The sequence below is a fragment of the Varroa destructor genome, unplaced genomic scaffold, assembly GCF_002443255.2.
Source record: "Varroa destructor unplaced genomic scaffold, Vdes_3.0 BEIS01000001.1, whole genome shotgun sequence".
Lineage (NCBI taxonomy): Eukaryota > Metazoa > Arthropoda > Arachnida > Mesostigmata > Varroidae > Varroa > Varroa destructor.
In genome coordinates, this window is record NW_019211454.1 from 12,801,856 (window position 1) to 12,828,373 (window position 26,518).

At 42.7% G+C, this 26,518-nt stretch overlaps 2 long non-coding RNA genes across 8 annotated transcripts in view; one reads left to right on the forward strand and one right to left on the reverse strand.

Annotated features, from left to right (window-relative positions):
* Positions 1-26,518, reverse strand: part of LOC147758269 (uncharacterized) — a 105,967-nt gene that overhangs the window by 56,717 nt on the left and 22,732 nt on the right. Inside the window, exons 2-3 of one of the 4 annotated variants that reach the window (XR_015323017.1) lie at positions 15,269-15,429; positions 6,112-6,305 (exon numbers count right to left, since the gene is read on the reverse strand). This is a non-coding gene — a long non-coding RNA (uncharacterized LOC147758269). Of the gene's footprint in view, positions 1-6,111; positions 6,306-6,844; positions 8,351-13,735; positions 14,798-15,268; positions 15,430-26,518 lie in introns of those variants that run through there. The other 3 variants (XR_015323015.1, XR_015323021.1, XR_015323016.1) reach the window with 3 other exon arrangements.
* LOC111255582 (uncharacterized) lies at positions 31-22,145 on the forward strand. 4 transcript variants are annotated; one of them, XR_015323008.1, is made up of 4 exons: positions 318-456; positions 5,317-5,763; positions 6,755-7,029; positions 21,138-22,145. It is a non-coding gene; the product is annotated as an uncharacterized LOC111255582 (long non-coding RNA). The 4 variants fall into 4 exon arrangements; XR_015323009.1 differs by having other exon boundaries at positions 5,317-5,425; XR_002675562.2 differs by lacking the exon at positions 6,755-7,029 and having other exon boundaries at positions 31-456; positions 5,317-5,425.

Consider the following 26,518-nt stretch of genomic DNA (forward strand, 5'->3'; position numbering starts at 1 on the left):
GTCGCGATCGGGCTGTGCTATGCGTTATCCGTTGTCCATAGTTTATGTTCGGGCCAAGCGTAGGCGCCGCGAGCAAGACAGAGAAACACGACTTCGATCAGCTCTCCATTGATCAATCCGCATCAGATTTCGTTCGACCAGACCGCGTTTCCCTGATTCGATCAGATCAAAATAGCATAATACACCCAGATGTACGGCCGGATAGGTGGATAGCATAGACCAATCAATCTCACAGTTTTACTTTCGGATCTTTCTTTCTCCGCGATTGAGCTTAGTGATGACCGATAGCCGTGACTTGTAGAAGGCGGAGCGGACTCGGCTGAATTTAGCTTGCAACGAGGAACGAGGCCAACAGCTTATCAGGCGGTAACGATGACGATGGCCGAAGTGGCAGAAGTGCAATTGAAGTTGACGGGAAAAACGATCGACACCTAATAGCATTATCGTACATTGAAGGTAAACTCAGGAAAATATTACCGTTTTGGTAAGAGTTCGAATGATCAAGAATATTTAAATATTTTCAGCAGATTTAGCCTATTGCGATACAGACATTTCTGAAATTCAGAAAAAAAAGAAAACACTTCTAACGAATGATAGTCGGTAGATAATAATCAGCACTATGATGAAAATTGGGTTAGTGAATTATACCACAAACATTCAGTAATTTCTTTGTTATATGTCAAAGTAGTAGTAAAAAATGATATATTATCAACTCTCCGAACATGCGGAAGCTAGCTTGGTAAATCCCACAGAAATAGATCAGCATAAATAATTAATTATTGAGGGTGGCATGAAAATCATATACGGTCATATTCTTCTAGCGAATACTTGATCTTGCTAGGCGCTCATTTTTGCACCTTCTTCTCTACAAAACTAGTAGAAAAAACCCAATGATAATAAAAATATATTCTTTTTTCAACTATTAGACTTATTATATAAATATGTTGCCCAGAACATCAATAATGATTATTCACGTACTACAAATTATCTACGCGATCCGAGTGATCCCTACCTTCATTTGGCCACCCTACCTATATCTGAAGAAAATTTGCGGCATCGTTAATTATCGTCGGAGCGGAGCGCTAGCCGTAGCAATGAAATTTCCGAATCGTATGAATCAGCATACGGACACAAATATACCTGCCTGCCCTATATAGACGCCGTCAGGCGAAACATGTCTATTAAATACTTTGGCCGATCGATAGCCGGTTTAAAATACAGAGCACCATTCGGATGGGCTCGCTAAAAAGGCCGGCTCGAACCCAGAGCGGGAAAGCAATGTAGGCCATTTATAATGTATACATTAAAAAGGCCGCCTGTACCTGCGAGAAGTCAAAGTCATGGTTACAGCGACAACGCCATCCGATCAGGCCACGACGCCGGTGATTATGGCAATTACGGCCATAGTATTGATAATTATCATAACAATAACAGCTAAGCCCATAACAACTCTCTGATCATATTTCGAGGTACTCATGCGCAATAGCGCGATCGAATCTATCGACTGCTCCATTGCTACTGGCGCAGTCGTTGCCCAAATTATCGAAAACGCGCCCAAATCACTGAAAAAAAAAAAAAAAAAGGAAAATGGCGAAGACTCAACGACGGCCCAGCTCCACCGTACTTATTGTATTACGAATCAGCTTAGAATGTATTATGTATACACGGTGCAGCGGCTCAATATCGCGCGCGTATTGGGTACCTTAGATCCATCAGTCACGTAGGCGATACGCAATGACTACATACATAGTTCGGAACGGTACGGGAATTTCGTTTTTGCCAATATCAACAAATCGAAATGAGAGGAGACAGGGATTTGTTGAGCGTGCTTCGTCTGATGAAGGAAGCCATTAAAATGGGTACGTGTACGTGTCTATATAGCCGGCAATATTGAGCGCGTCGTAATTCATTTTTGCAGTAAATTTACATAAATCTTTAGCTATATAATCAGTGAGTAAGGGAAGATTGCTATCTAATTAGCTAGTTGACCGGCAACGGATTTCTTCCCCAACGAACCTGCACTGTTAACATACAGGGTCCATATAAAATAGCGCAGGTCTCTGTAGGTAAAAATGTAAAGTCACGGTAAAAGGTGGATCTATTTGAACACCGAAGGTGTTTATTTAATTACCACCAACGTATAGAGACGAAAGGTAATAGATATAACTAATTATTTTGATTAATACCCCACACTGTGTCAGACGCTGCAGGAGTACAGATGCGCTATAAGAAGCATACTGTTGTAAACGTACGAGTATTACACGCTCCCTTACATTCTCTAGAGATCTTGGAAATATACGAGATATTATAGTATCATTGCATATATATCTTCGCGAGCTTTAGGACAATTCAACGAAAACATCCCGTCCATAGCATCTTAAATCCTGGTCGCGGGCTGATGTGTCGGATACGAATAGCACGTCAAAAAAAATTAACGAGTCTTTCTATTTATTACCTTTGTCGGAATATAGGTCTCATTGTGGCCACATTAGCTATGATGGTATTGGTAAAATTTTGTCTTCTTCTTTCTACTACACTAATACTTCTAATTGACTTTGCCTGCTACTCTCAATCTGTACAGTATCACAATTAAGAGATTACCGCCAATGAGTAGCGAGCATTACGACGACCTGATCAAAAAGCACCCTTATACAAACGTACTGTATTATAGGTCATATGTTTGCTGCGCAGCGGGGAGGCCGCCAACTGCGGCTACGGTAAGCGTAGTTACCTAACCTAGGACGGTCACTAAAAATGCCAACATACCATATAAATAGACGTACGAATAAAAGGAATATTTTTGAGTTTCCCCGTCCTGTCTCATTTACAGTCGAACAGGGGCTTTCAAAAAACATTACGGTGCTGATTCTATTTCGTAACATCATCATTTTGTTGTACGTTAACGGATCCGGCTTTTCTGGTCGTTCAGATGTAAGGTAGATCTGCGTTGGTCCGCCGTTATTTTCGCAGCTTCCGAGGCCACTTTCCCGGCTGACGCCATCGCTCCAAATATTAATGCACATTATAGTGGCAAATATAACTAATCGATCGATCATATGAACACTAAATACCATTGTCTATCGGTCTGTGCGTACGTCGATCTGTGTAAATACATGTACGCACATAAAAATACATACGAAACCTCGCATTATCTCGCTTTTGTAAACACATACATAACCGTATCATCTTTCGTTTCTTCTCACTTCTTCTGCCCGTCTGCCGCCTGTCAAGAGTCTGTCTTAGCGCATCTATCGAATAGGCCGATTTATCGTTTAGGATCTTGGTGTTAGGCTAACTGTGAGCCAAAGAGAAACACGTCCGCGGTCTTGTTATACAGCTGCATCTTATGCAGCCCTTTCTATTGATGCGATAGACAGAATGCAGCGTTTACCAGTGAACAAATCAGTGGCGACCCAAAGGCAGATACTATACATCGCTATAAAATAATAAATCATAATTTTCGGTGGTCGCAATTACATAATCGACAAGGACGACTATGACGTTGCCGTTAGCGACGACCCGATGTGCTAACAATCTGCCAACGCCTTTAGATACCGGGACACTGAGCCGCGGCATCTGCGTCTACAGTATCTATAGAGTAAGATACAAACAACAGCAGTATGGACGTCTGAAAGCGACGCCTCGATGCGAAAAAAACAAGAAGCGACTAGAAAAATGACACAGGAAAAATTTATCGTCACCAAATTGATTCTACGATTTAGATTCAATGATTGTATCTGAAATAAAATAGCAATGAGCAAAAGGCGGAGTATCATAATAGTGAATATAACAGCAACCGGAAACAATGGTCCGATGACTCATTTCTGTTTTCGTAAGAGATGTCTCGCATTATTGAGCACGAGAACGAGTACGCAAGGGACAAGGGGATTAAACATTCAGAGAAACTAGACGATAGACGAGGGGCATTTCTAAAGAAAGTTGTAACCGCAACAATTGTTGACAAATTAACAGATATGTAAGTGCGTGACCCTGTGACAACGCTTATTTTCGTTGTTTCGTAAGACCATACAATCATTGTCGTTGTTTCTCCTATTAGCACAGCCATAGTGATTAAATTTTCCCTTGAGAGATGAACGCTAGACATATAATGCGTACATTTGAGTGTGCAGAGAAGCTTCAACCGAATATAAAATTAAACTTGAGTGTGGCTAAACCACCTAGCCGTCTGGTTATCGAACGACGTTCCACAACGACAAGATCAATAGATTTCGATATACACGCTTTGTAAAAAAATCCCTTGATTCACTGTTTCTAAGGTGGCCTAGACGATAAACAGCGACAAATGTCTGTATCGCCTCTTTTTAGCTAGGCCACCCGGACGCATTTCCGTATGACTCGTATGGAACAAACGACCTGTTTTGCTCCTTTTATATTCAGCGTGATATTATATATCAGCGCTGCGAAGTGAATTCTTCTAACTAATTCACTGCATTGTTATTGTTAGTGTATCGAACGTATACGCTTCGAAGCGCCGTTTTATCGTAGCTGTTCGAAATTGGGAAGGACGGTATGTAGAGTGTGAAAGGATGATAAATGACCCTGACCGACTAATTACTTCGACGACAATAGTCGAATGCTCTCAATCAGTGATTGTTGGCACCTTTTTGACCCAGGTCCGTAGTTGGTCGGCCTTTGATGAACGCATCTGTTTGGATCGAAATGGTTAAAGCCTTAATTTAGTGGCCTGCTCACGGTTAGTTTCGACGAACGACCCTTCGAAGCTAAACTAAGCATTGCCCCAACCGTACGTAATAGCAACGATAATATCAACTGTAAAACGTGTACATATGTGTAACGGTCGAAATTGATATCTTTCTGTAGTAAATGCCAAGATTCATAAGTGGGGATGGTCCACACTGGGGGGCAACATTACGCCTTACCCACGGACATAGAAAGTTTGTAAAAAGCAATTTTTGCGATTGCTCTACTTTGTCATATCCAATACGGGTCGATTTTTAATTCTTTAAATAGAGAGAACGTATATACACAGGTCGCCTTATAGGGAAAGCTTATCCGTAGAAAGTCTTTTTCCTGCTAAGTCTGTAGAAGTACGTTTACTGGGCATTCTATTTTCGCATAGTTCAAAGAAGCATGGAAGCTAACGTTTTTTCTATTACGTTGTAAAAAATATAGGTTGTACAAATGCAATAAAAATTAGAATACAAAGTTCCTTGAGACCGAAAAAATGCTTGTTGAAGAGTTGTCTCGAGGATTCACCGAGCGATTGCCAAGTTCTATCAATTAGAGACTTGTACAACATCTAACACGTAATGTTATAAACGAAAACACTTACAGGTGGGAGTCGAGATTAAAAATCATGCGCGGATTTAAAGCTGTCACGAGTCCAGCGAGGGCAACCGGTCCAAATTTTCGTCTATTCAACTCTACACGAACCTTATAATTGGTATAGTCTTGTTTAAAAAAGGAGAAAAGTAGCAGATGCAAATGAGCACGAATCATGAATTTGTAGCCGCGTAGTTTATGTGTCACTTTTAGCCCATGGCAAATTCAGCAGAACCTAGTCATTGAGCATATTTGCCTTACTGGCTAAAAGAACTGTGCCTGAGACATGAGCCTTTAAGGCGTGCATGTGGCGATAAAAGGCCTAGTCAGCGTAGACACCGCCACACCTATTCGGCAATCGTTCGTTCTCCTAAAGGGTTGTTTTTACTTGAAGCTTAAGGTTGCCTTACGCCCGTGGGCGCACGTATATGAAGCCGACTAACGAAAAATAGAACCGAGGTAAACGTTTTAATGAGGCCATTACAAATACGATTATTACCATAGACTTCACAACAGAAACAATTTACTAATTAAACAGGTAGAACGTATGAAGGGAGGGATCTTTTAGACACGGTGACCTATATATCAAACTTAAATATGACAATAGCAACCATTTCTTTCTTCTTAGAAAGCTAACGACGAAAATTTAGCCGCTCTATGGAAAATGGTGAAACAGAAATCGGCATAGTGCAAGATGTATCTGTGATTGGTCTTTACCTGTAGATCGAAGTACCTTCTTTATAACATTGTTTTAAATCTCTGATATGTAGACACTGTTATTACCTCGTTAAAAAACGAGAATTATGATACGGGACAATTTTTGGTATTTATTAATGTAAAATTAGCTTTATTGGGCAGTCAGCGTGATTGAAACGTTAGGAATTTTCTATGAAAATTCGAATTGAAGGCATTCATATATGAAACTATTGAAACCAATAAAATAGTCAAGCTTTTACGGTTTAGCGGTTACAAACCGACGTAGTTGAGAGAAAGAAACGTCTCTGAAAGAGAAAGAAACGTATTATCTGTTATTTGGTACGCACGAGGTTACTGTGCTCGATTTTTAAAATATTGTTGTTTCAAAAGAGAATTTGTTTTTAAATTTGTGAATTGTGAGCGAAGTGGCTTAGTAATAGCACGAATTCAATTGAAGACTTCGTGTTCATTCCACTTGGCACAATATTAGAAACGACTATAGTCGTATTCAAAGGGTACCGATTCTGGTGCATGAAATAACACTTATACGGGAATGGCAGCGGCTGCAATCATTGCAACAAGCAATATGTCTTACACGTTTGTCTATCTGCCCGTCCATAAGGGACACAGATATCGTAGGTCATATTTTACTGGTACAACAGATTACACGGCCAGCAATCGATGGACAAAATCATGAAATACGGTGCTTCATATTAAGACTGACACCCCGCAACGTAGACTTGTTTTTCGTTAGTTTTCGTCAAGGAATCAAGTGAGCTCAGTTACGTCTCCTGGATAGTACGCGTCGTAATATCTCGCAGTTCAGATACGGGGTGATTCGATATCAAGGGAGCACAAGACAGGAGCGTGGCTCAGTGTTTCGAGCGGATGTGACAAGATGCTCTCAACGCTGCCGGCCGTTCCTGCTAATATCGCTAAGCTCTTCGGCTAGAACTGGATCGGCCCTGGGCAGTTGGATTTGTCCTTGTATTGCACTCTCGTTTGCCACAGATACCGCACACAGCTATGGCAAGTCTTTCTTTAGAACTTCATTCAGTTCTTATACTAGTAAATCTAATAGGATAAATCTGCATAGATCTTAAAAATAGACTATAGATGTATGTTGGATAGGACCAACCGAACATACCATAGCAGCTAACATCTTATAGAACTTCCAAACAGATTGACTGGCAAGTAAATTCTACACAAGTCGCGAATCAGATAGGTTCATAGTGCAGTTAAGCAATTTGTCTGCTAAGTTAACAAGGTCTGTTACCCTAGATAATTTTTTTGTTGCTTTGAAAAATAAACCTTAAGTAGCACTAGGTGAGTCGGTCAATATAATTTTCTACTAATTTTATTTTTCTGTTTACGTTGTCATTATTTTTAGTAAAGGGCTAAATAGAAGAAGATATTGTTATGCATTTTCCACGTCACCCACTTCTTGATGTGCGTGAGATACCTTACTAGAGCGGAAAACGTATTGCCTATCATTTAACACTTCCGAATATTGACATCACCGCAACACTTGCTCTGTTAACACGAAGATTCTTAGAGAGGAACACGGTAACGGTGGTTGTTCTTCTCGGACGAAACGCTGACATCGTAAGTGGACTGAGGTATTCAAGTACCATCGAATACCTCAGTCCACTGACGAGCGTACCCTCCTCGTATTGTCTTCTACTTCCTCTTTGCTATCCTGTACCCCAGTTGACACGAGACTCAAGGATATCATTATACATTCGACACTCGAAACTGGTTATCGGCACACAGACACTAGAACAAACAGTTCTTCCATGAACATAATCCCACACACTAACAATGGCTGATGCTAGGCTAATATACTGCTTGACTCTGAGATAGGTTGAACGGATATTGTTCGCGAGTTTTGGACAAGCTCCTTTGAAACATCCCAATGGATTTATCTGTGTTCGTGTACTACAATATCCACCGACAGATCTTGTTTGAGTCTTTTTTTTCCTTTTCATCGCTTGTCCTTTTTATGCACGCCGCGTTTCCTTCTCTGTCTTTCTCGCCGGTCACTTTGCTGTCTCTATGAATGTCTCCGTGTATATCAAGTTTTCATCCTCTCACTTCTTCTTTTCTTGGGCGCCTCCTGTCCTCCCACCCCACCGGTTTCCGTCGCGTCTCTCGATGCATTTCTTGCGCGTGATATCTTAGAGTTTTTCGCCCCTTTTTCAAGGGATCATACCTCCAGCAGGTAGGACATGGGCGAGACTCGTCGCTCGTAGCGCCGAGTCGGCGACGCATCCAGAGTGGGTACTCCGTCGACCAATGTCCACTCTTCAACACAGTGTCGCGACGACAATCGCGACGAACACATAATTATCTGCAGATGACAAAAAGAAAAGAATGGCGTAAAAACAGAAACTGGGACAGCTCGATAATAGCAGTCTAGATTAGCAGCAGAAAGTCATAGAAGATAAATCAGATTTGCCTCTATTCGTCCACGTAGCCGTTGTAAAGACTTCGCCGGTCGTCATTGAATTTTCGCTGCCGGAGCCATTCCAATCAGTGGCAATACTATCATAGTTGTTGATGAACCTAGTGATGGAAATTCCGTTGGTGCTTCAGAATCACTCAGTGGGGGGGCGACACCTAAGGTCAGCTATTAGCGACCTCTACTGGTGGTACAATGGAGCGAAAAAAATGAAGGAGCATGCGTGAAAAAAGAAATTCAATAAAGGAAGAGAGAGTCCAAATCGCTGTTTAAATGATCAACAGCGTTTGGTGTGTATCAGTTGATTAGAAGGCCACTTCTGTATTGTTATACTTCTTATAGGACGGAACAGGTTAATCAAGAAACACACTGATATGATAAACAACAGTATCATAATCATGTTCAACGTGTAAGGGGCACGTTCATGATACTGGTTGAAGCCGGAGGACTGAATCGTCTCCGCGGACTAACTGCATTTTGCGTCATGTGACAAAATTATAAAGATTTTCATCTGATCGACGCAAAACCTATTTACATGATAGCGTTCCTTAAACACCACTTAGGAAGAGCACCTCCAGTGATTTTCAACCGAACAGAAACACATTCATATTTCTCTTCTTAGGAAGGTGCCTGTCTCTATATTTATCAACTCACGTCACCGAAACCTACTACAGAAGCTGTTGATGGCACCTGTAAAGCAGTTCGAAATAGGTGATAATGACTTGTGGCGTTTTTGATGTCCGCTAAACCGAAACTACTACGTCTTTGGAGTTCCATCCTGCTCCAAAAGCCCGCCTGGCTAAGTTCGACGATGGATAAATTCTGTGCTCAAGCACTTTTCTCAATCTTCCTGTCTTCGCTAAAGTCCCGCTTCTAACCTCATGTTAATAGTTGACGCAACCCTGCGGGGGCTTTGATGACGTAGCGATGGCGTTCATATCAAACCGACGATCAAAGTGGCCTCCTGGTTTGACAGGGTAATTTTGAGAAAGATAGACGAAGCCTTCGCACACAGGATAGGCATAAGACCGAGGGTGCAGGGAACAAGTCTCATGTTCTTCTCCGTTCCGAGAAGATCGACACTTCGCGATGGCGATGAAAGGAGGAAGGATATTGTACTTACTATAGACCACATAGAGGCCGTGAAAGCCTGCTCTAGATGTATGACAACACACCCATTCGACTTAATATATATACGAGCGTAGCTTGACGCCGATGCCGCTTCAAAGGGCGAGGTGGGATCTCTTATCCGCTCCTTCGTCTGTCCGCTTGCTCGATTCGTCAAAGAAATTTCCCCCACACCACTAGATGCCTTAAGGGGTCTGATGCTGGGACATCAAGTACACGAATAGAGAAAGCGACAAGAGGGCCGGTTTGACAAGCGGCACTTGCTTGCTGTCTCCTAGCTAGAGCCAGGTCAATGGAAGAGTGTGATACCGTTGATAATTTCATGGTTCGGGTGGAACTTGTGTGACCCAACAAGATGTGAATGGAGGTAGCAAGTTTAAAAGACGAGGCAAAAGGTCAATTAACTCTCGAAGAAATTGCTTGAACATCATAGTGGTATAAGTCAATCTTTTATTATTCATTAAATTAATTTTCTATCCGGAGTAGTAATTCCAATGAAAAAAATCTAATTCAATAGTATTTAAATAAAAGTAGATATTTTTCCTACAAAAATGGAACTTGTGGAAAAATCTGCAGATGTGCACGAGCAATGCCTCTCCGTATACAAGCCTCTTGCTCTTAAATTTCATTTAGCGTCGAGTGTTGTCAGCATTCTTTTGTAAAAGCAATATATTTTTACAACAATATAAAGTCTGAAATTAAAGCTTTCTGGGAGAAAATAACGTCAGCGGTATTTCATCTGTGGTGAAAATTTTCTATAAATAAAAAAGGATTGGCTAAAGGCTTTTTTTTGGCGAAAACCAGTTTCGCCAGTGAACGTTTTGGATCTTTTGAATTTGGCTTTGTCTTGCGTTTCCTCAAAGTATTTTTAGTATAAAGCCACTGGCTGTTCGGAATGTCACACGACCATATAGAGAGGTGAAGAATGTTACACGTTTCGCTAGAAGATCCCTAATGTAAAGTGTCGTTTAAACTGTGCTACGGTTTCCGTTTATTTTTTGAACGCAGTTTAAGGAATACACGTCTGTGGGTTTTGATGATTTTTCCAACGGTTTTAGGAAAAAGCTAGACTTCCTATGGATGCGCCTATTTTTGAGAAACCTATACTTGCATGACTTGTCCTAACGCCGTCGAGCACGAAACGTCCAGTATATTGACCACGTCCGGACAATCTTTGCTCGTAATCCGTCACAGATAGGATTTAAGCGAAGCTAATGAATATGCCTAGACCTTGACAAATTAGTCAAAATATGTTTATTCAGCCTAGGAGTATTCTGAGGAACTTTTTTCTGTATACCCGTAACATTTGGCTCTCTTCGTTTTAACCTTAGATATGAACGTTATTTCTCGCAACACAGAAATAATTGTTATAAACTGAACTGGCATGTGACGCTTTCCTTCTGTACTTTGATATATAGAAATAGCGCGCTTTTTAGTATCGCCTTTATAAAACCGTGCTGCCAGCGCTAAGGCCATATGCTACAGACCTGTTCTGCTAACCACAGTGCAGCCTCCGGAGTGTCATCTGTATGGTCTCATATAGTAACTGTTCTCAATTGTGAAAGATATCCTATGAAGGGTCTGGAACTTCTTGGGAGATTAATTGTAGCTCGTGCTAGGTGTTCGGCCGACGGACCTAACTCGGCCGCCAGATAAAAAAGCAGCTAGAAACGGCTAGGGCATGCAGAACTCTGTCGGGGACGTGGGCCTCGAAGAGACGAACCTAAGCTAGAACCGGCCACGTCTAAGCAGAGGGCACACCTGCATTTCGTTTCCTTTAATCTTCCATAATAAATGTGCTGACGAGTTGTGCCCAGCCGCAAGTGCATTTTTAATCGTTATGGCTTCACGAATCCTCTTTCATTGGCTATTTGTGTCAGCGTGACTAGCTAGAATTTTCAGCCAAGCGTGAATAGAGTCGATGCTAAGAAGGGCCCTAACTATCCGAGTCTAGAAATTGAGAGAAACTTATACCTGAATGCGATGTTGATTACTTGTCCAGATAGAAGGGCATACGTTTGAAACCCAAAGCTGATAATCGTAGCATATACTATACTCTCGAACATTATAGATATCGCAAAGTTTAAAGCAGGAGTTGCCTTACAAAACATATAAAATAACATCAAAAACAAAAGATCTGTCGCACTTGGTAAACGCACGAAGTTCCTCTTGCTGTTTTCGCATCTGCGACTTCAACACGTCTTGCTGCTCCTCTAACTACTTATGACAGTGCAAGACTCCCTCTTCCCCATTCCTGTATAACGTAAGTGCCGCTATGAGAAGCCGATACGCTTGGCTTCTTGAGCGTCCTCTATGTGTTGTTCGGGTTTGTCGCCAAACAAACCTACTCTAGAGCGATTCGTTGAGGCTTTGTGTGAGCGTCGGCTCTCGGAGATTAATGGGGAAGTACTGAGTTCGGTTGCAGTATGAATGCGCCAGCGAATGCGCGTTCTTTTTTTAACATTTAATGTAAGAGACTTCTCGAAAGCTGAAATCCATTATGGGCCCGCTTTATAGCACGGTATTTGATTAGCGACCATAGTTAAAAAGAAAATTATATACTTACATCTAAGCTCTTGGCCTTTGCTTCACGCTACCTACGACGCTTCGACGCATCTCGATGTCTTAAGCAAACGTGCACAATCTTTGCACAGTATTTGAATGTCATGCCGTGGACCTGAGCAACTGATTAATGAGATATGACTGTCCGGCCATTTCTGTGACGGGTGAATATGCATAGTTTCATTTAATGCTGTTTGCTCTGTGTTTCGATACGAGTGTACCTGTAGGTAACCGAATTGTATAGGCGGGCCTATTTATTTCGAAAGGAAGCCTCAGACTGTGAACGCTTTCTACAAGTTTGCAATGCACAGCATGCACGTCATGAAACCCTGACCTGTACGTGCATATCTAAAATGGAACAATTGTAATGTTAATCATATTCAGTGACAAAATCTGATTTTTTTGTTTTTATTCGGCAAAACCCTCGTCATATGATTCAGATAGAAAATGTTTGCTGATCGATTCGACCTTTCTAAGTCTGTATGTATGTAGGATACATACATAGATTAAAAAAAGTTCTAGTAATTTTTACAATTTTTGGAGCGTCGGCACGATACCGTGATAGAATAACTAAATTAACATTAAACTAACAATGAAGACAGGCAAACTAAACTGCAGAAACATTATAATTGCATTTCCAAAGCAAATTTATAAAATTTTTAAAAAAAGCTTCCCAATAGTGTCGGGTTCGACTAGAGAGAGAGAGAGAGAGAGAGAGACAAGATTAGGCAGCGTTTTGAATATATGTCGTTCGTATCTATTGCAAAACATGGATAGCTATCGCGTTAGCGCAGGGATTCATAAGCAAAAATTAAGAGATGTTACGTATATTTTACCCAATTCGAAGGTTCACTCAGTCCTTATTATACTTACTGTAAATGCAATAATTGTACAGGTATAATTGAAATATTTGAACAGAAAATTTAAATAGGAATAGAGGCACACAAATATATCATTCTAATTGAATATCCGCAGTAGTCCATCGCGTAAACATATTAAAGCTCTACCGTCGGTCGAGCAGTTTTCGCAGTACAGCACTTAAAATTCGTTTAGGTAAGCGCAGAAAGTAAAAATTCTGTTCAGTCGCCATATGTCTGCCCCGCATTTGACGACCATCCCTTGCTAAAATACGCTTATCTTATAGTACACGGTTTGACTGATTTGTTGAATGTCCTAGTTCGACGAGGTGATCAACAATTGTTGTCAATTAACAATTGTCTGCGGTTCGATTGTTTTCATGGACCCATCTTGGAAAGTAACCATTGGAACAAAGCGTCGACGCCTTTGTTATTAACTCTTTCATTATGGCCCTTCTCAGTTAGTTTTCATGAAGGGTTGATATTTGTAGCTCCGAACACCCCGTTTCTGTTCTAGCAGAATACACGCGGCAACTGTGGCCGTATGTTAATAGCTAAGCGATGGCAACAACGATGACATGTATGGACAACGTGTGTCCGCGTAAACACGCACACAGTCTCCTGGATCATAAATAGACTACTAGCGTACTGATGGTCCTTTGCCTCACGCCTGTCCCACGCATGCCTAAGGGCGGTGAAGCTCTCGACCTCCCCCCCCCCCCTTCATCGTGTCCTTACCAAATGATATTCGTAGCCAGCACAGGTTTTGATGTGCACAGCGTTGTGACCGCTTTGCATCTTTCATATCACGCTATCTGTCCTACTCACAATAGAACCAGTGAGTCCGACAATCACCAACGTGTTACCTAATATTTTGGAGAAATGACAGAACGTATCTTTGTTTCACTGTTTTACTGGCTCACCGACTGCCCCCCGCCGAGTGTTCTTGACTCGCCCGCTTTACATAGGGATTCGCCCGCACTGTCTGATGACGTTGCTTGTGAATTCTATGCAACCGAACCTCTTCCCCTCGCCTCTATACTATCCCTTACTCTGTACGTTAGTCGGTACGAGCATCAGTTATAGCAGACGGACAACGACGTAGAGACAGGCAGGCAGAGAAGAAAGCGAAGCCCGTCCATCACAGCATTTTGCTCTCCGACTGAAGGGACGATAGGCAGAACGGCCGTCTATTCCCTTCGACCCCTGCTTGACTTCGTTGCCACCGCACTCGTGTCTTGTCGTTTTTTTTTTGGCAACGCCGTCCGCGTCAACACAGTCACTTGCATTTCGTCTCTTCTCGCTTGGGGCAGTCCTCAGACGGCGAAACCATTCATCGGCCGATTTGTCCTCGACGAGTGCTGGTTCGCTGGCCTCACTATGTTCTGTATCGCATTTTGCACAATGTAAAACGCAAAATTTTGCATGCTATTCTTTAGCAGACAGATAGCTTTTCTATTGTGTCCTGCACTGAAAACGACAGTCGCTACCATTCTTAGAATCCCGCCTCCCTTTCTCTTAGTACTGAAGCACTCCCGGCTCTACCGCACACGATACAAATATACAAAGGCGTAAAGATGGAAGTGTCGTTCAGACTTCCCGGGGGCCTTTTTCTCCTGCGAAGTGGGGTTCGGCTTTTCCCGTCCAGCTGTCGTCGGTTCGTTGTTCAAAAAATACGGGATAAGAAGCAGCAATAGCAACATGTGCTTTTTATTACCGACGCATTTTTATCGCTGCAGTGTTCCCGCTATTAACGTTATGGGGACTTCTTTACGACACGAGGAGCACACTAGAATGACAGAAAAATGTGCAGGAGAACAAACCAAAAGAGGTATTTCAAGTATGAACTACAGCGGTGGCTGTACAAGGGAAAACGCGTTATTTTTCGAACACAAAGCAAGTAGGATAAACTGTGCTTAAGAAAAACGTTTTGGGCGGTAATACTCGTGAGAAGCGGAATCCCTGGCACGACTCGCCCCCGTTCGCTTTCCATATTTCTCTTGCTATTTTAGAAATACGTCGATTCAAAGCCTTAACGCCTGCACAAGCTTGCTTTCTGTGTGGCCTTGGTTGCCGTCACCTTCGTGTTTATTTGTATGTGTGTGTGTGTGTGTGTGCGTGCGTCTGAGTATCTGTGTTGTGTATGGAGATGAACATGGACGTTTCTATATTCTGGTAGAACATCACATGTTGACACGAGACATAGTGATGAATAGCGAGTATGTATGAAGACAAAACAAACGTCGCTTGTTTTACGTACCTCGTACACGAGCGCCTTATCTTTACGAGCATGAGTTCGGCCTTTGCCATCACTGTCAGCAGCAGGTCGATCAGTGACAGGATGCGCAAACGCTGCCGCTGGCCCTGACTGCACGTTCGTCGCCGGTCCGAATACGGCATAACAAAACCACGGAATAACGGCTAAATAAGAAAGGGACGAAAACGGAAAGAAGTGAGGCTGTTTCAGGATGTAGCTTTCACTATGTGTGTGTTATTTAGTAAACGTCTCTGACAGCCAGAAAATGGACGCATTAGCACGTGTCCAAAGTAATAAGCCTTTTGGTCGTTATTGTCTAAATAATGCAGGAGAAGCCCTGTCTGGGACTATTCCTTAATTGAGTTTCCAATGCCGCATACGACGATCGTATTGACCGGATTCGAACTCCCCCGCTATTTACCATACCGTGCACCTTAACTGAAACATGTTGAAAGGACAAAATAATGAGCCAAGAAAAAGCTGCAAAGTAATGCATAGCAGGCACAAATCTGCCGAAATCAGGAAACGTGGAAATTAAACGTTGTACTGCTAACTCGCTGTTTCGCAACGATAATTAGCAATATTTAAACAGCATATATACAGCATATATATATATATATGACTATCACTGGTGCGCGGCACTACAGTTGTCCTGCAATAATAATTATAATAATGACAAAAACAATATTCAGTGAACGTCTGGAGGGTTTAGTAATTGTGGGTTAATTCAATGACCTTTGGATGATATGTATATGATGGCTGTTGATGATTGTGTGCCGATGATTTTTTATTAATGCCACATATACCTACATATACTAATAAGGCCCGTGTAGGCAAGGGTCCTGCTGATGCCAGTACAGCGATGTGTACATGATGTAAATGTTGATTCAACATTTACTCGACAAAACATCCTGTTGACGTGACCACTTATTAATAATATTTCGACTACCGTATTATTTATATACTGGCGTTGCTGGATTGCTATTTTCTCGGCCTTTTTTTCAGCATATGTGTATGTCTATATGGTTTGATTACTCTGCACATATATGTAGATAGGCTTGTTGATTTTGGTATGGTATTCATTACCTGAATCTAAGCCACATAATGATACGGTATGGATACCGTATTAAAAGCAAAGCTCCATCATGCAATCTTTTTTTTTGTTATTACGTTGAGTAGACAAACAATATTTTCCAATGTTAATAATATTTTGGCAGAACAGTGATCCACAACGGAAAAATCTCGTCCACATGTGCATTTGTTAACTGTTTATTTCTATGTAATAAAATAAGTTGGGGATCTGCTACACGTAATAGACCGCTACGAGTATATTCGATGATGTGCAGAAGGCGTTGCATCCAAGGATATACATTTAATATTATTAATATGCTTGTATTTGATATTGCGGTAGTATCGAAAAAGAATAGACCTCTAAACATTGTACTCCTTTTAAAAGACTGAACGAGTAAGTTATAGCCTACGCCGAACTATAATTCTTCCCACTTGATTAAACCCGCAGTCGAAGGTGAAAAATTATAGGAATTATAAACCGGGAGCTTACATCGCCTGTATGTCGATTGATCGACAACGAAAGATTAGTATTGACAATGACCTTCCAGTGATTATTTTGTTTTTATTAGACAATTACCCTAGAGCTCATCACCTATCCCATGCGAAAATGCCTGTAGGTAAGGATATAATGTATGCGTACCCTTGTGCGAGCAACGCGACAACTCTATAGAACTACAAGCGAAACACAATAGTTGTTTTAACAGGGCATTATGTTAGCAGCATCCTTCACTGCCGTTCGCTATTGTTTTGTCGGGAACAGCTCGTCTTACTATCCCTAGACAGGCACTACTGCGCTGGCCAATGGACCCGTGTATTTTCTTATGCAAATTAAAAAAAAACAATGTTACCCCTGCACTCTTTCCTCCGTATCCAACAACGGCAGCAGTAACAATGCCATCGGACAGAGTGGGGGGACCTGAATCGAGCTTTGTCGTCGATGATCGCAACGCTGATGGCAGACGCGCTCTATTATGCAATCATTATTATATCGTTTTGCCCCCCAGCCTTATGATGTTTCACCTGGTCGTCGTTGTTGCTAATGGTGATGTACGAGCTAGTTATCTTGTCGATCCCCATTTATTTGTTACGTGTACAGTAAATCAAAACAGAATATTATTAGTGCTGAATTACTCTTGCCTGTAGGCCGGTACGATTGAATTACTTAGAACGCGACGCGACACCCGATCGCTTTTCCGGTACGTGCTGCCAAACGAAAAGAGAGAGGAGTGCTGCAACTTTGATGATAAACAACAAAAAAACGCATGTGTTGACCGTTGGAACAGCGAGTTGTTATTGAGAATCCCCATCACCCTGTTCCGTTAAGAACAGCGCGCGTTGAGCAACAAGATTGGCCATACAGCAGCCCAATCTGCACTGCTATCAAACACCGAGTTGCTAGGCCGTCAAAAACATATTTTCTTGTTTATTAGACGTAAATAGGTTGGGCTGCTGCAAGACCGAAGAACATGTCCTATGAATATGGCTGACCTTGTTGCAACCAATGACCTCAATCAGGTATAAGCTCATCAAACGTGAGTAGAAGAGGGAGCTTTTATAATTCAAACACAATAAAAGCGATATTTTTGTTATTTGCAATATTTTAATTGTCGTAGCTCTATTTTTTTACCTCTACCATTGTCGCGGATCTCGAATACGCAGGATGTAGCATTCTGCTAAGACGAAGATTCAATACTGAAACTTTGCGTCACACTGATTCTCCTGCTAGCGGCACGTCACGTGCTTTATAGCTAGTCGATAGACTGCAAATTGATAGGTTGAAACGAGTTCAGAAACCACCGAGAAACAGAGTACGTTGTAAAAGCATACCGAAATTACTGGGCAGAACTACAGTTGCTGAGCTCTTCATGGCACCTAAAGGCCTAACGCTCTAATGCATACCTTACAAACTTGCGGCTACAACTTCGCTAATGATATCGTTTTAACGATTATGAGATGCTGTCTGTCGTCATCAGTGTGTCGTCTGGTCGGTTACGCGACGCAACGTCGTCCCTCTCACTGTGTAAATGCATTGTGTCTCACATCAGGCATCATGTGTATGAAGCAAATTCGTCGCCTTAAAAGTCCTTACACTTCTGCGACCAGGCCCGACGTCTCCTACGCCGTCCGTCAAAATTCCACGTCAACAACAAATGCCGAAACGGCATAAGATGTATTTACAAACAGTCGCTTCGGCACGCACTCCGCCATGTTACCAACGCCAGAATCGCAAATGTCATGAATTCACAAGTACAATGCTTTACCCTTCTTGTCTTGACGGTAATAGAAATACGACAACAGTCGAGTTCAGCGCTCGCTGTCTCTAAGCCCAACATCTGGGGTGAAAAGGGCAAAGACAGCAATAATAACAACAACAACAACGACCCAACAACAGTTGACTGTCTGATGGGCAAACTAAGAGAAAAGATACGATACGTGAAATGGGCATGCGTTCGTACAACGTTGATGCACATATAGGTAATTTTTACGAGTCTGCCCTTTACAATGTAAATGCGGTATTTTTTCGCCCCGCTTTCTTGATGGTCTTCTACGTTTTGGACGGTAATGCAACCTATTCATAACTCATGTAGATCACTGTACCTGGCCAATTTTTCCCGTAGTACACAGATAGCAATGAGATCTGCGTAAAGCTCAAGCATTTTTCTCGTTCGCTTATTAGGCAGGCTTGAAAGCGGTGCCAGGCTATGTCCCAAGTATCGTATGTATTGTCGCATGCGATACGCCCAGCTAAGACTTCGTTCATCCATAATTTTATTTTTTGTAGCGCTTTTTCGCTGCCGCCGTCCTCCGTTGTTAGCTCTAATCGACCTGTTCCTGCTCCTCATTCAAGTGTGATACCATCGAGAAAATAGGCAAACAACCGGCTTGCCCCTTGCCAGTCTGTTCTGCTGTCGTCGTACATTATCTTGTTGCCCTATGTCAGTGCGAATATATAATACAGGATAGCGACCTGATGACATATGGTACATCCCCGCTTTGACCCCCTGTCATGTCCGCAGTGAGGGCGGCGTCCTGTTTGTTCTTGTGGTATTATGGCGTTTGCCGTATAGCATATGGCATTATCATTAATCATCACCATCACAATTACCACCTTCATCAACATAATGGGCCAACTGGACAAAGATATATGTATTCGTTCTTGTTGGTGTCGTCATCACGATGCTTCAGGATGGCAAAACCGTTCCGGGTATTCGATCGGCATTCTTCTATTCCCGCTACACCAGCGGAGGGAGACGTCAACGAATGTCGGTGATGGGCGACAGCTTGACGACTCGTTGTGCTCACGTATCCGGTTCATTACGCTGTGTACGCGTGTGTATGTGGTATATGATGGAGATTCACTGGGAATCTCTTCTCGTTCGGAATGCCTAGGTTTTCTTGCAGGGTCTGTCTTCTGCTATTTGGTAATAAGCAATGGTTGCTTTAATGATGGTTTGTATTATCTGCACGTAAGAGTCCCCGCAAGCAAAATAGACGATTGTCGCAAGACCCGTCGCAGCTAGGAACGGGATCTAGCTGGGATGGGATTAGGCGGGAGACCGGATAGCTGTTTTAGGTTGGTCAGGAAGTAATGGAGAGCTTCCTACACCTAATGAAAAGCACACTCGAACTATAGCAACAAATGAATTCAGTCTGCATTTACCATTGTTCGAGGTAACCGTTTTAAAGCCTCCTTAATAGTCAAATCTGTTTTTCATCACTAATGGAAAAAGGTAAAAAGGTTTTAACTTATGTGATCGAGGTTGCTGGTTCTCAAAGGCCATTTAGCTAAGGAATTGTGACGGTAGAGGTCCTCGTGATAGATATGTGGTTAGCTTATTTATCTCATAAATACGGTATGGTATAGGTTCGAATCCGGCACAGACACACATCGTTTTATGCCGTCTGATGAACTGCCTAACCCGGACGTAAAACTCTCGAAGCATAGAGAAATATCGTATTTATGTACAATACGTATACTCAGCAGATAAAGCGCTGAGTACGGATGGTATGAACAGAAGCATGCACTTTACGTATAGGGGTGGTTCGAAATAGATCTTTGGGCCGGATGAGGCTATTGGCTGAGAATATTTGGCTTAATATTAAAGATGTTCTTTTCGAGATTGTCTGTTATATGCATTTAATCATGGTGAACATACTTTATCTGATGTTTTAATATAGCTTGGTGTAGTGAAGGGCAAAATACGTGCCTGCACTTGGAATACAGTGATGAGAGATTGTATTAATTAACTAGAACTTAAGGTTATGCTTACTTTCCTATAGCTAACAGGGCGTAACGAAGCCCTCCGCTTACCACCCCGCCCACCTAAAGAATGTACCCAAGTATTGCAGTGATTTTCCTTTGTATTATATAAAACATTACTATTGTGTTATCGTAAATGATTGAATATTCGATCGACATTTTATAGAGGTTAACTGAACCTGGATCAAATGCTGTTTTACTGCTGTTATCGTATCCCCCTGCAATACAGAGTAATCGTAATCGTTTGTTTTTATCAAGGAGCAATCTCTTCCTTATTTCAGTTTTATTGTGATTTTCTAATTTCAATAACTTAGTTTATACCTAGTTATTCATTTTTCGTTGTTATTAGTATTGCTTTTGCGATTCTAATTCCGTAGTCAGCCCTTTCTGATCCAGAGGCAGCCTCCGCAAAGATCTCCAATGGACAGCACTGTTGCAAGCACGGGCTTCGTAGGCTAATATTAAGTGGAGCGATTGATCTGGCTGCGCTTCTGATTCTAAATTCGGTTTTTTTTCATATGCTTTTGTCCTTAATAACAGCAACAACGAGATCTGGCCGTTGCAGGCATCGACGTTAGCACATGTCCAAGAGCACATAGCAATAGAGAGCGGAAAATACTGATCAAACTCACTAGCACGTTCGCGTCGGCAGTAGTATAACTGAACAATACCGGCACCCGAGGGCAACGCAAGCGATCTATCCTATTGTCGCCATCTTAGTGCGTTATTCAATAGACAGTTGCGGAGAAAGGACGAGCAGGGAATAACGAGCCACGACCGAGCGGACGACACCACAAGGGAACACAGGCAACGACGGGAACGCAACGACGTCCCACCTACGATTCATCTATCTCTGAGTGTGCATGTGCGCATCTGCGTGTACACGTTGTGGGTGGATGCTCGGACTGATTTCTTTGGTGCAAAATCCCTGAGCGAAACAAATTGACGGAACATAGCACTAGTGATAGTGGTAGAAAGACATGCAGACTACATTGCTAGTATGCTAACTAAGCAACTTATCGTTACGGCACAGTAACGCTCTGCTTTTACTGCGCGAGCAGCATTGAATCACGCGTCGTGCAAACGAAATGGAGAGAAGCCAAAAAAAAAAAACTCAGATCTGCCAAAAAATTAGGCAATTACTCTGAAGCTACATAAGTATTTGGTAGAAGTGTGAAATAAGCCCTAACGGAATATAGCTGTATGTGCATATGTGGTACGTATATATATATATATATAGGAGGACGAGGTCTGGGAATCCCCGATTGACTAACAGAGCTGGAAAAAAATTTCAATGGGTAAAATAACGGCGTGATCCATTACGGATCTATAGCTATCTGCTTGAAACGGGATATTCATTGTTGTCTATATTTTCCTGCACTTTTTTACATTAACAAACGCTGCTGCGCCATGCTGGTCGAAAGAAGCTTTTGAACAACATAGCGCAGTGCAGTCTCTATGGCAGGATCTAACGAAGATGTGAGACATACATCGGTCTACTTGGGGAAAATATGAATAAACATACTTAATTTCAATAGTAACTTCTAAGTAGAATATATTATTCAATAGTAACTTCTAAGTAGAATATATTAGACAATACGTTTTGAGTAGCCCGAAGAGGCAGATGATCGTGAGCGCCACCTTCAGAACTGTTTATGCGAGTTTCACTCTACAGGTGACTTATAGATGTATTTCAGATTAGTTATTCTCGAAATTGGCTACTTCTAGGGAACGCTCGATCCCGTACAACCGACGGCTCACCAGAAGCTGCCATTTTCATTTTCCAGAGTTTTCCGTTTATGTGTGTGTGTGTGTGTGTGTATGAAAGTAATAGCCAAGACTCAATAATCTCTCCTTTTTGCTATCGCTTTCTCTGTTCGGGCATTTCTTCTCTTTCCGTACTATTCGTGCACATCGTTTAATGTATCCGTGTCACTCAGAGGTACTGTGTGTGCACGTGTGGGTGGGTGGGTCCAAAGTATACTTCTGCCGCCGGCCACGACGGCTGTAAGCGAGGCAAAAGCACATAGAACCTTTCTCGGTGGCTTCCGGAGAAAGGACAAGGCGGATCGTCGGTTTCCTGAAGCCTGCCGACCTGCCAGTCTGTGTGTAGCGAATTAAGATGGATAACCTTCGAAAAAGGTATTACACACATACATCAAATTTCCCTTTTTCGTAGGCACAGCGGCATGTCGCGGAGGCTTCGCGAACTCTCCCTATTTCTCTTTTGCGACGTTTCTCTTCGCTAGCCCGAAGCACCCCCGTCACCTCTTACTTTTCTTCCTTTCACTCGCGCTTTCTCCCTTTCCTTCCCCCGAGAAACGGAAACGAGAACGGGGGCAGCCAAAAGCAAGCAAGGAAAGGGCTACGCTTGTCGGAAATTCACTAAGGAAGGTCGCCTTCATAATACGAATAGCGCATGAGAAAGTTTCGGCAGCTGGGACGATCACTTAGGCAAGAAGAGATTTCAGGATAGAACCGCTTTACGCATAGCGGGTTAGTGGTTGTCGGGGGTAGCTCGCGCTAGACAGACAGGCCATTGTCTTCAGAGTTCGAGGCCTGTTTGCGGCGGTGGCGGCTGCAGCTAGAAAGTGTGACGGTATAGAGGCTATGACAGAAGTCTTCGAGAAGAAGAAAGGGAGTAGCTGACAGAGAGAGCAAAAGAATGGGTGACTAGATGACGTTGACAGAGTGAGAGTACATGTAGTACTCCAATTTATCACCCGAACGAGGCAACGAGAGGCCTATGGCAACGTTGGGCGACACCAAGGAAGCCCGTCAGTCGGCCTGCCCTTAGCTAGGCTAACTACATTCTCCTCTCAACGGTAAACGACAGACGACGCAATGGCTCAAATGATCCTGGCAGTAGTTTGGCTGAGCTGGTGACCGAAACCTTAAAATACCTTGCCATGCGGTATTCTATAACCTACAGAGCTGTTGCAACTACAGTATCACTACGCGTTGTCAAAAGCTGTTTCATATTTGCCGCAGCAAAAACGAGAGCCGCAGTGAACTAAGGGTTTGATGGGCATATCAATGTTTTTTTATATGCTATAAAAATGTTGGAATGCAATTTTTTTACTTTGCATTCAGTTGTTAGAAGTCTGCGTTAGCCGAAACAGTAATAAAATGAATTTACCTCCTTGTGTTCTTCTAAATTGGTTACTCGATCCAGTTTTACCATCATTGATCCCCAATATCCTACGTCCTCAGGCTGGAGTTACTTATAGTTGCCTGAGTCGACAGCTTTCTATCAATCTTTAAATTCTCTGGGCTAGCGCGCGAGCCCCCGGCTTGATTGCTGGAGGTACACCGCGTGGCAGCTGTCCTTGACTCACGGCCGGTTAGACCCCTTGTCTCGCCCATGTCTTAAGCCTTGTTGTAACAGCTCTTAGGCCGTAGGGTCGGCTGCAGGTTGACAGGTCTAGTATCGCCACTCCAGTTTCGTTCGCAGCATCGGTGCTTGTTGGTGTCTTGTCTCGTCAGCGAGGTGCAGACAGGAAACAACTAGCACAGAGCAAAGCAAAGTGCGTCACAGCCTCGGGAGTCTGTCACGCATCTGCTCGTAGTAAATTCCGAATTAACTAGCAATATCAAGCTTCACTAGGGTGGAAGCATCAACTGGCTCCTACGGTAGCCATCAGCATTGACAGAAGCAGTTACTATAAGACGTTCCCACAGTTCGTTGCTGTTGACTGCAAAATCGGGCCGAAATGGCAATAGCTACTATTCTGAGGGCGCGTTACAAGTAGCGTGGTAAGCTAAGCTCGACAACAGCGAAGCCACACAAGGCCAACAAAGATTTAAAAACGCGCAGATGGTGGCTCGTATGTTCGGCAAACGATACAGCGTATAAAGCGGTTTTTCGTTTGATAGATTGACCTATGCAATCAAGGAATGTTAGCTGAATTAGGTCAAAGAAAGGAACATCCTTACACAAATTATTTTCAGCCTTGAGAAATCGGTCCGAATGAAACTTCCATTAAAATTCAATAAGGGATATTTACTTCGTATAAAATCTGACGTTTTGTACCACAGTTAAGAACATTCCTACCAGACAAGAGCACGACGACCATCTGTATGAGTACGGCAAATGACAGCACCTAATTCAATAACGTCGGTGTAAACAATTAAAACGGCCATGTAATTTGAACATGCAAGGGGAATAGCTTAATCCGTACATGCATTTCGCTATGCATGACTACCGTTGGTCGCATTCCGGTCGATGGTCGTCTGTGGCTGATGTCCGTGACTGAACACGAATCACTGGACTCCTCAGGCCTAAGTCGTTGGCCGTCGCTTGGGCATTCTCAGTCTCCCACTTCTTCAGCATTACATATGCTGCCGTCTTGTGCTTGTAAGATGAGCCGTCTACATAACTGGCTCATGGAAACTGAAAAAATCAGCTTTGATCGATTGACGTCGCGAGTAATCTGTCAGACTCCTTCACCACCGCGGCCACAACCATGTCTCCTACACCCTATTTACCCATTCGATGTCCCTTCGGTTTTTTTCAAGCCCAGGGCATTGGGTTTAGTCACTAGTGCCATAGCTCAGAGACCTATTCGTTTCTCTATCTAGTTCTTCGTTCTTCGGGGCGTCCTGCTCCATCGCTGTTTATAATTCTGCCGCTTATTCCGCACAGCCAAGTAGGGGCTAACACACCGACCTCTCTCTTCAAGGCTGATCTACTCGATCATCAAGCCTTGTAGCAGCTAGACACTGCATTGCACCCAAATATCCGACGACCAATGAATAATAGAATAACTGCATGAATACATTTTGGGTACGTGATGCCTTCCAGCCGGTTCACCGAAGCAGCGTCGAGGGTCCAGATTCGTAAGTGGTGCAATCGAGCTTTGGCTAATGCTGGACCGACTGTAACGCGAGTCTTTTGCACTCATCTATCATCACATCGCCATGAAGTCGTTTCAGAGAGCGACATCTACCGGTCCATCAAGCGTTCGTGGTCGATTCGATCGCAGATGACCATAGAATAGAAGAAAATTATTACAACTAGACCTAGCTTTTTAACCCACGAACTGGACACTATGAAAAGTCTTTTACTTGTTGTTGTCGTCAATATTCGAACAAGAGCTTCAACGTTAAAAGTTTGAGGGATACGGAGTTAGTTCTTGATTTTTTTGTCAGGATTGCAGGATAACTGATAGCAGTATACTATGCTACACGCTGCACTTCCCTTACAGGCTCTGGAGTTCACAGGCAATAAAGAAGAATCTGACCATGACCGTCAGGACAATGCCTGTAGTAGGTTTATCTAGCTTGGTTGTTGTTTACTATGATACTTAGCTGTGTGTGTGTAGTGGCTGTTTTTGTAGCACAAAGGATTTTGAAGTCGAGAGATGTACACACGTTGGGGGGCCGCATGATAAAATTGACGTTAGGGAGGTATTACTAGCACGGAGGAGTGCCACTTCGTCACGTAAACGTCGCTGGCAGACGACAAATGCCAGTACTCAACAGCCCGAGACTACCCTCGAGAGCGTTATACACCGTCACAAAGCTACCGAAATGAAAACTTCAGTTATTTCGACGATAACAGCAGACGATATTACTGCGTTCGAGATCGTTTCCCCAGCAGACGAACTGAGAATGAAGCTGCGTCTTCATTGCTAGCAGCGTCAAGTTATATATATGCATAGAAGTTAGTTTTCGTTCACATATCTCATATGTGGAGCCATTAAAACTTCCCGTTGCGTTCATGTATGGGAACATCTAACTGCTTGTCTGACAAGGAAATTTTTCCAAATTAGAAAATTAGATGTGTCCAATTGCATACTAGGAAAAAATATCAGCAGTGGAAGTTGAAGTTAAACATAATCTCTAGACTATCTTATTTCAAATCGTTAAGGAAGCGTGTGCATCATCAGAAGTCGGTTTATTCTACTAAATTCAACCAG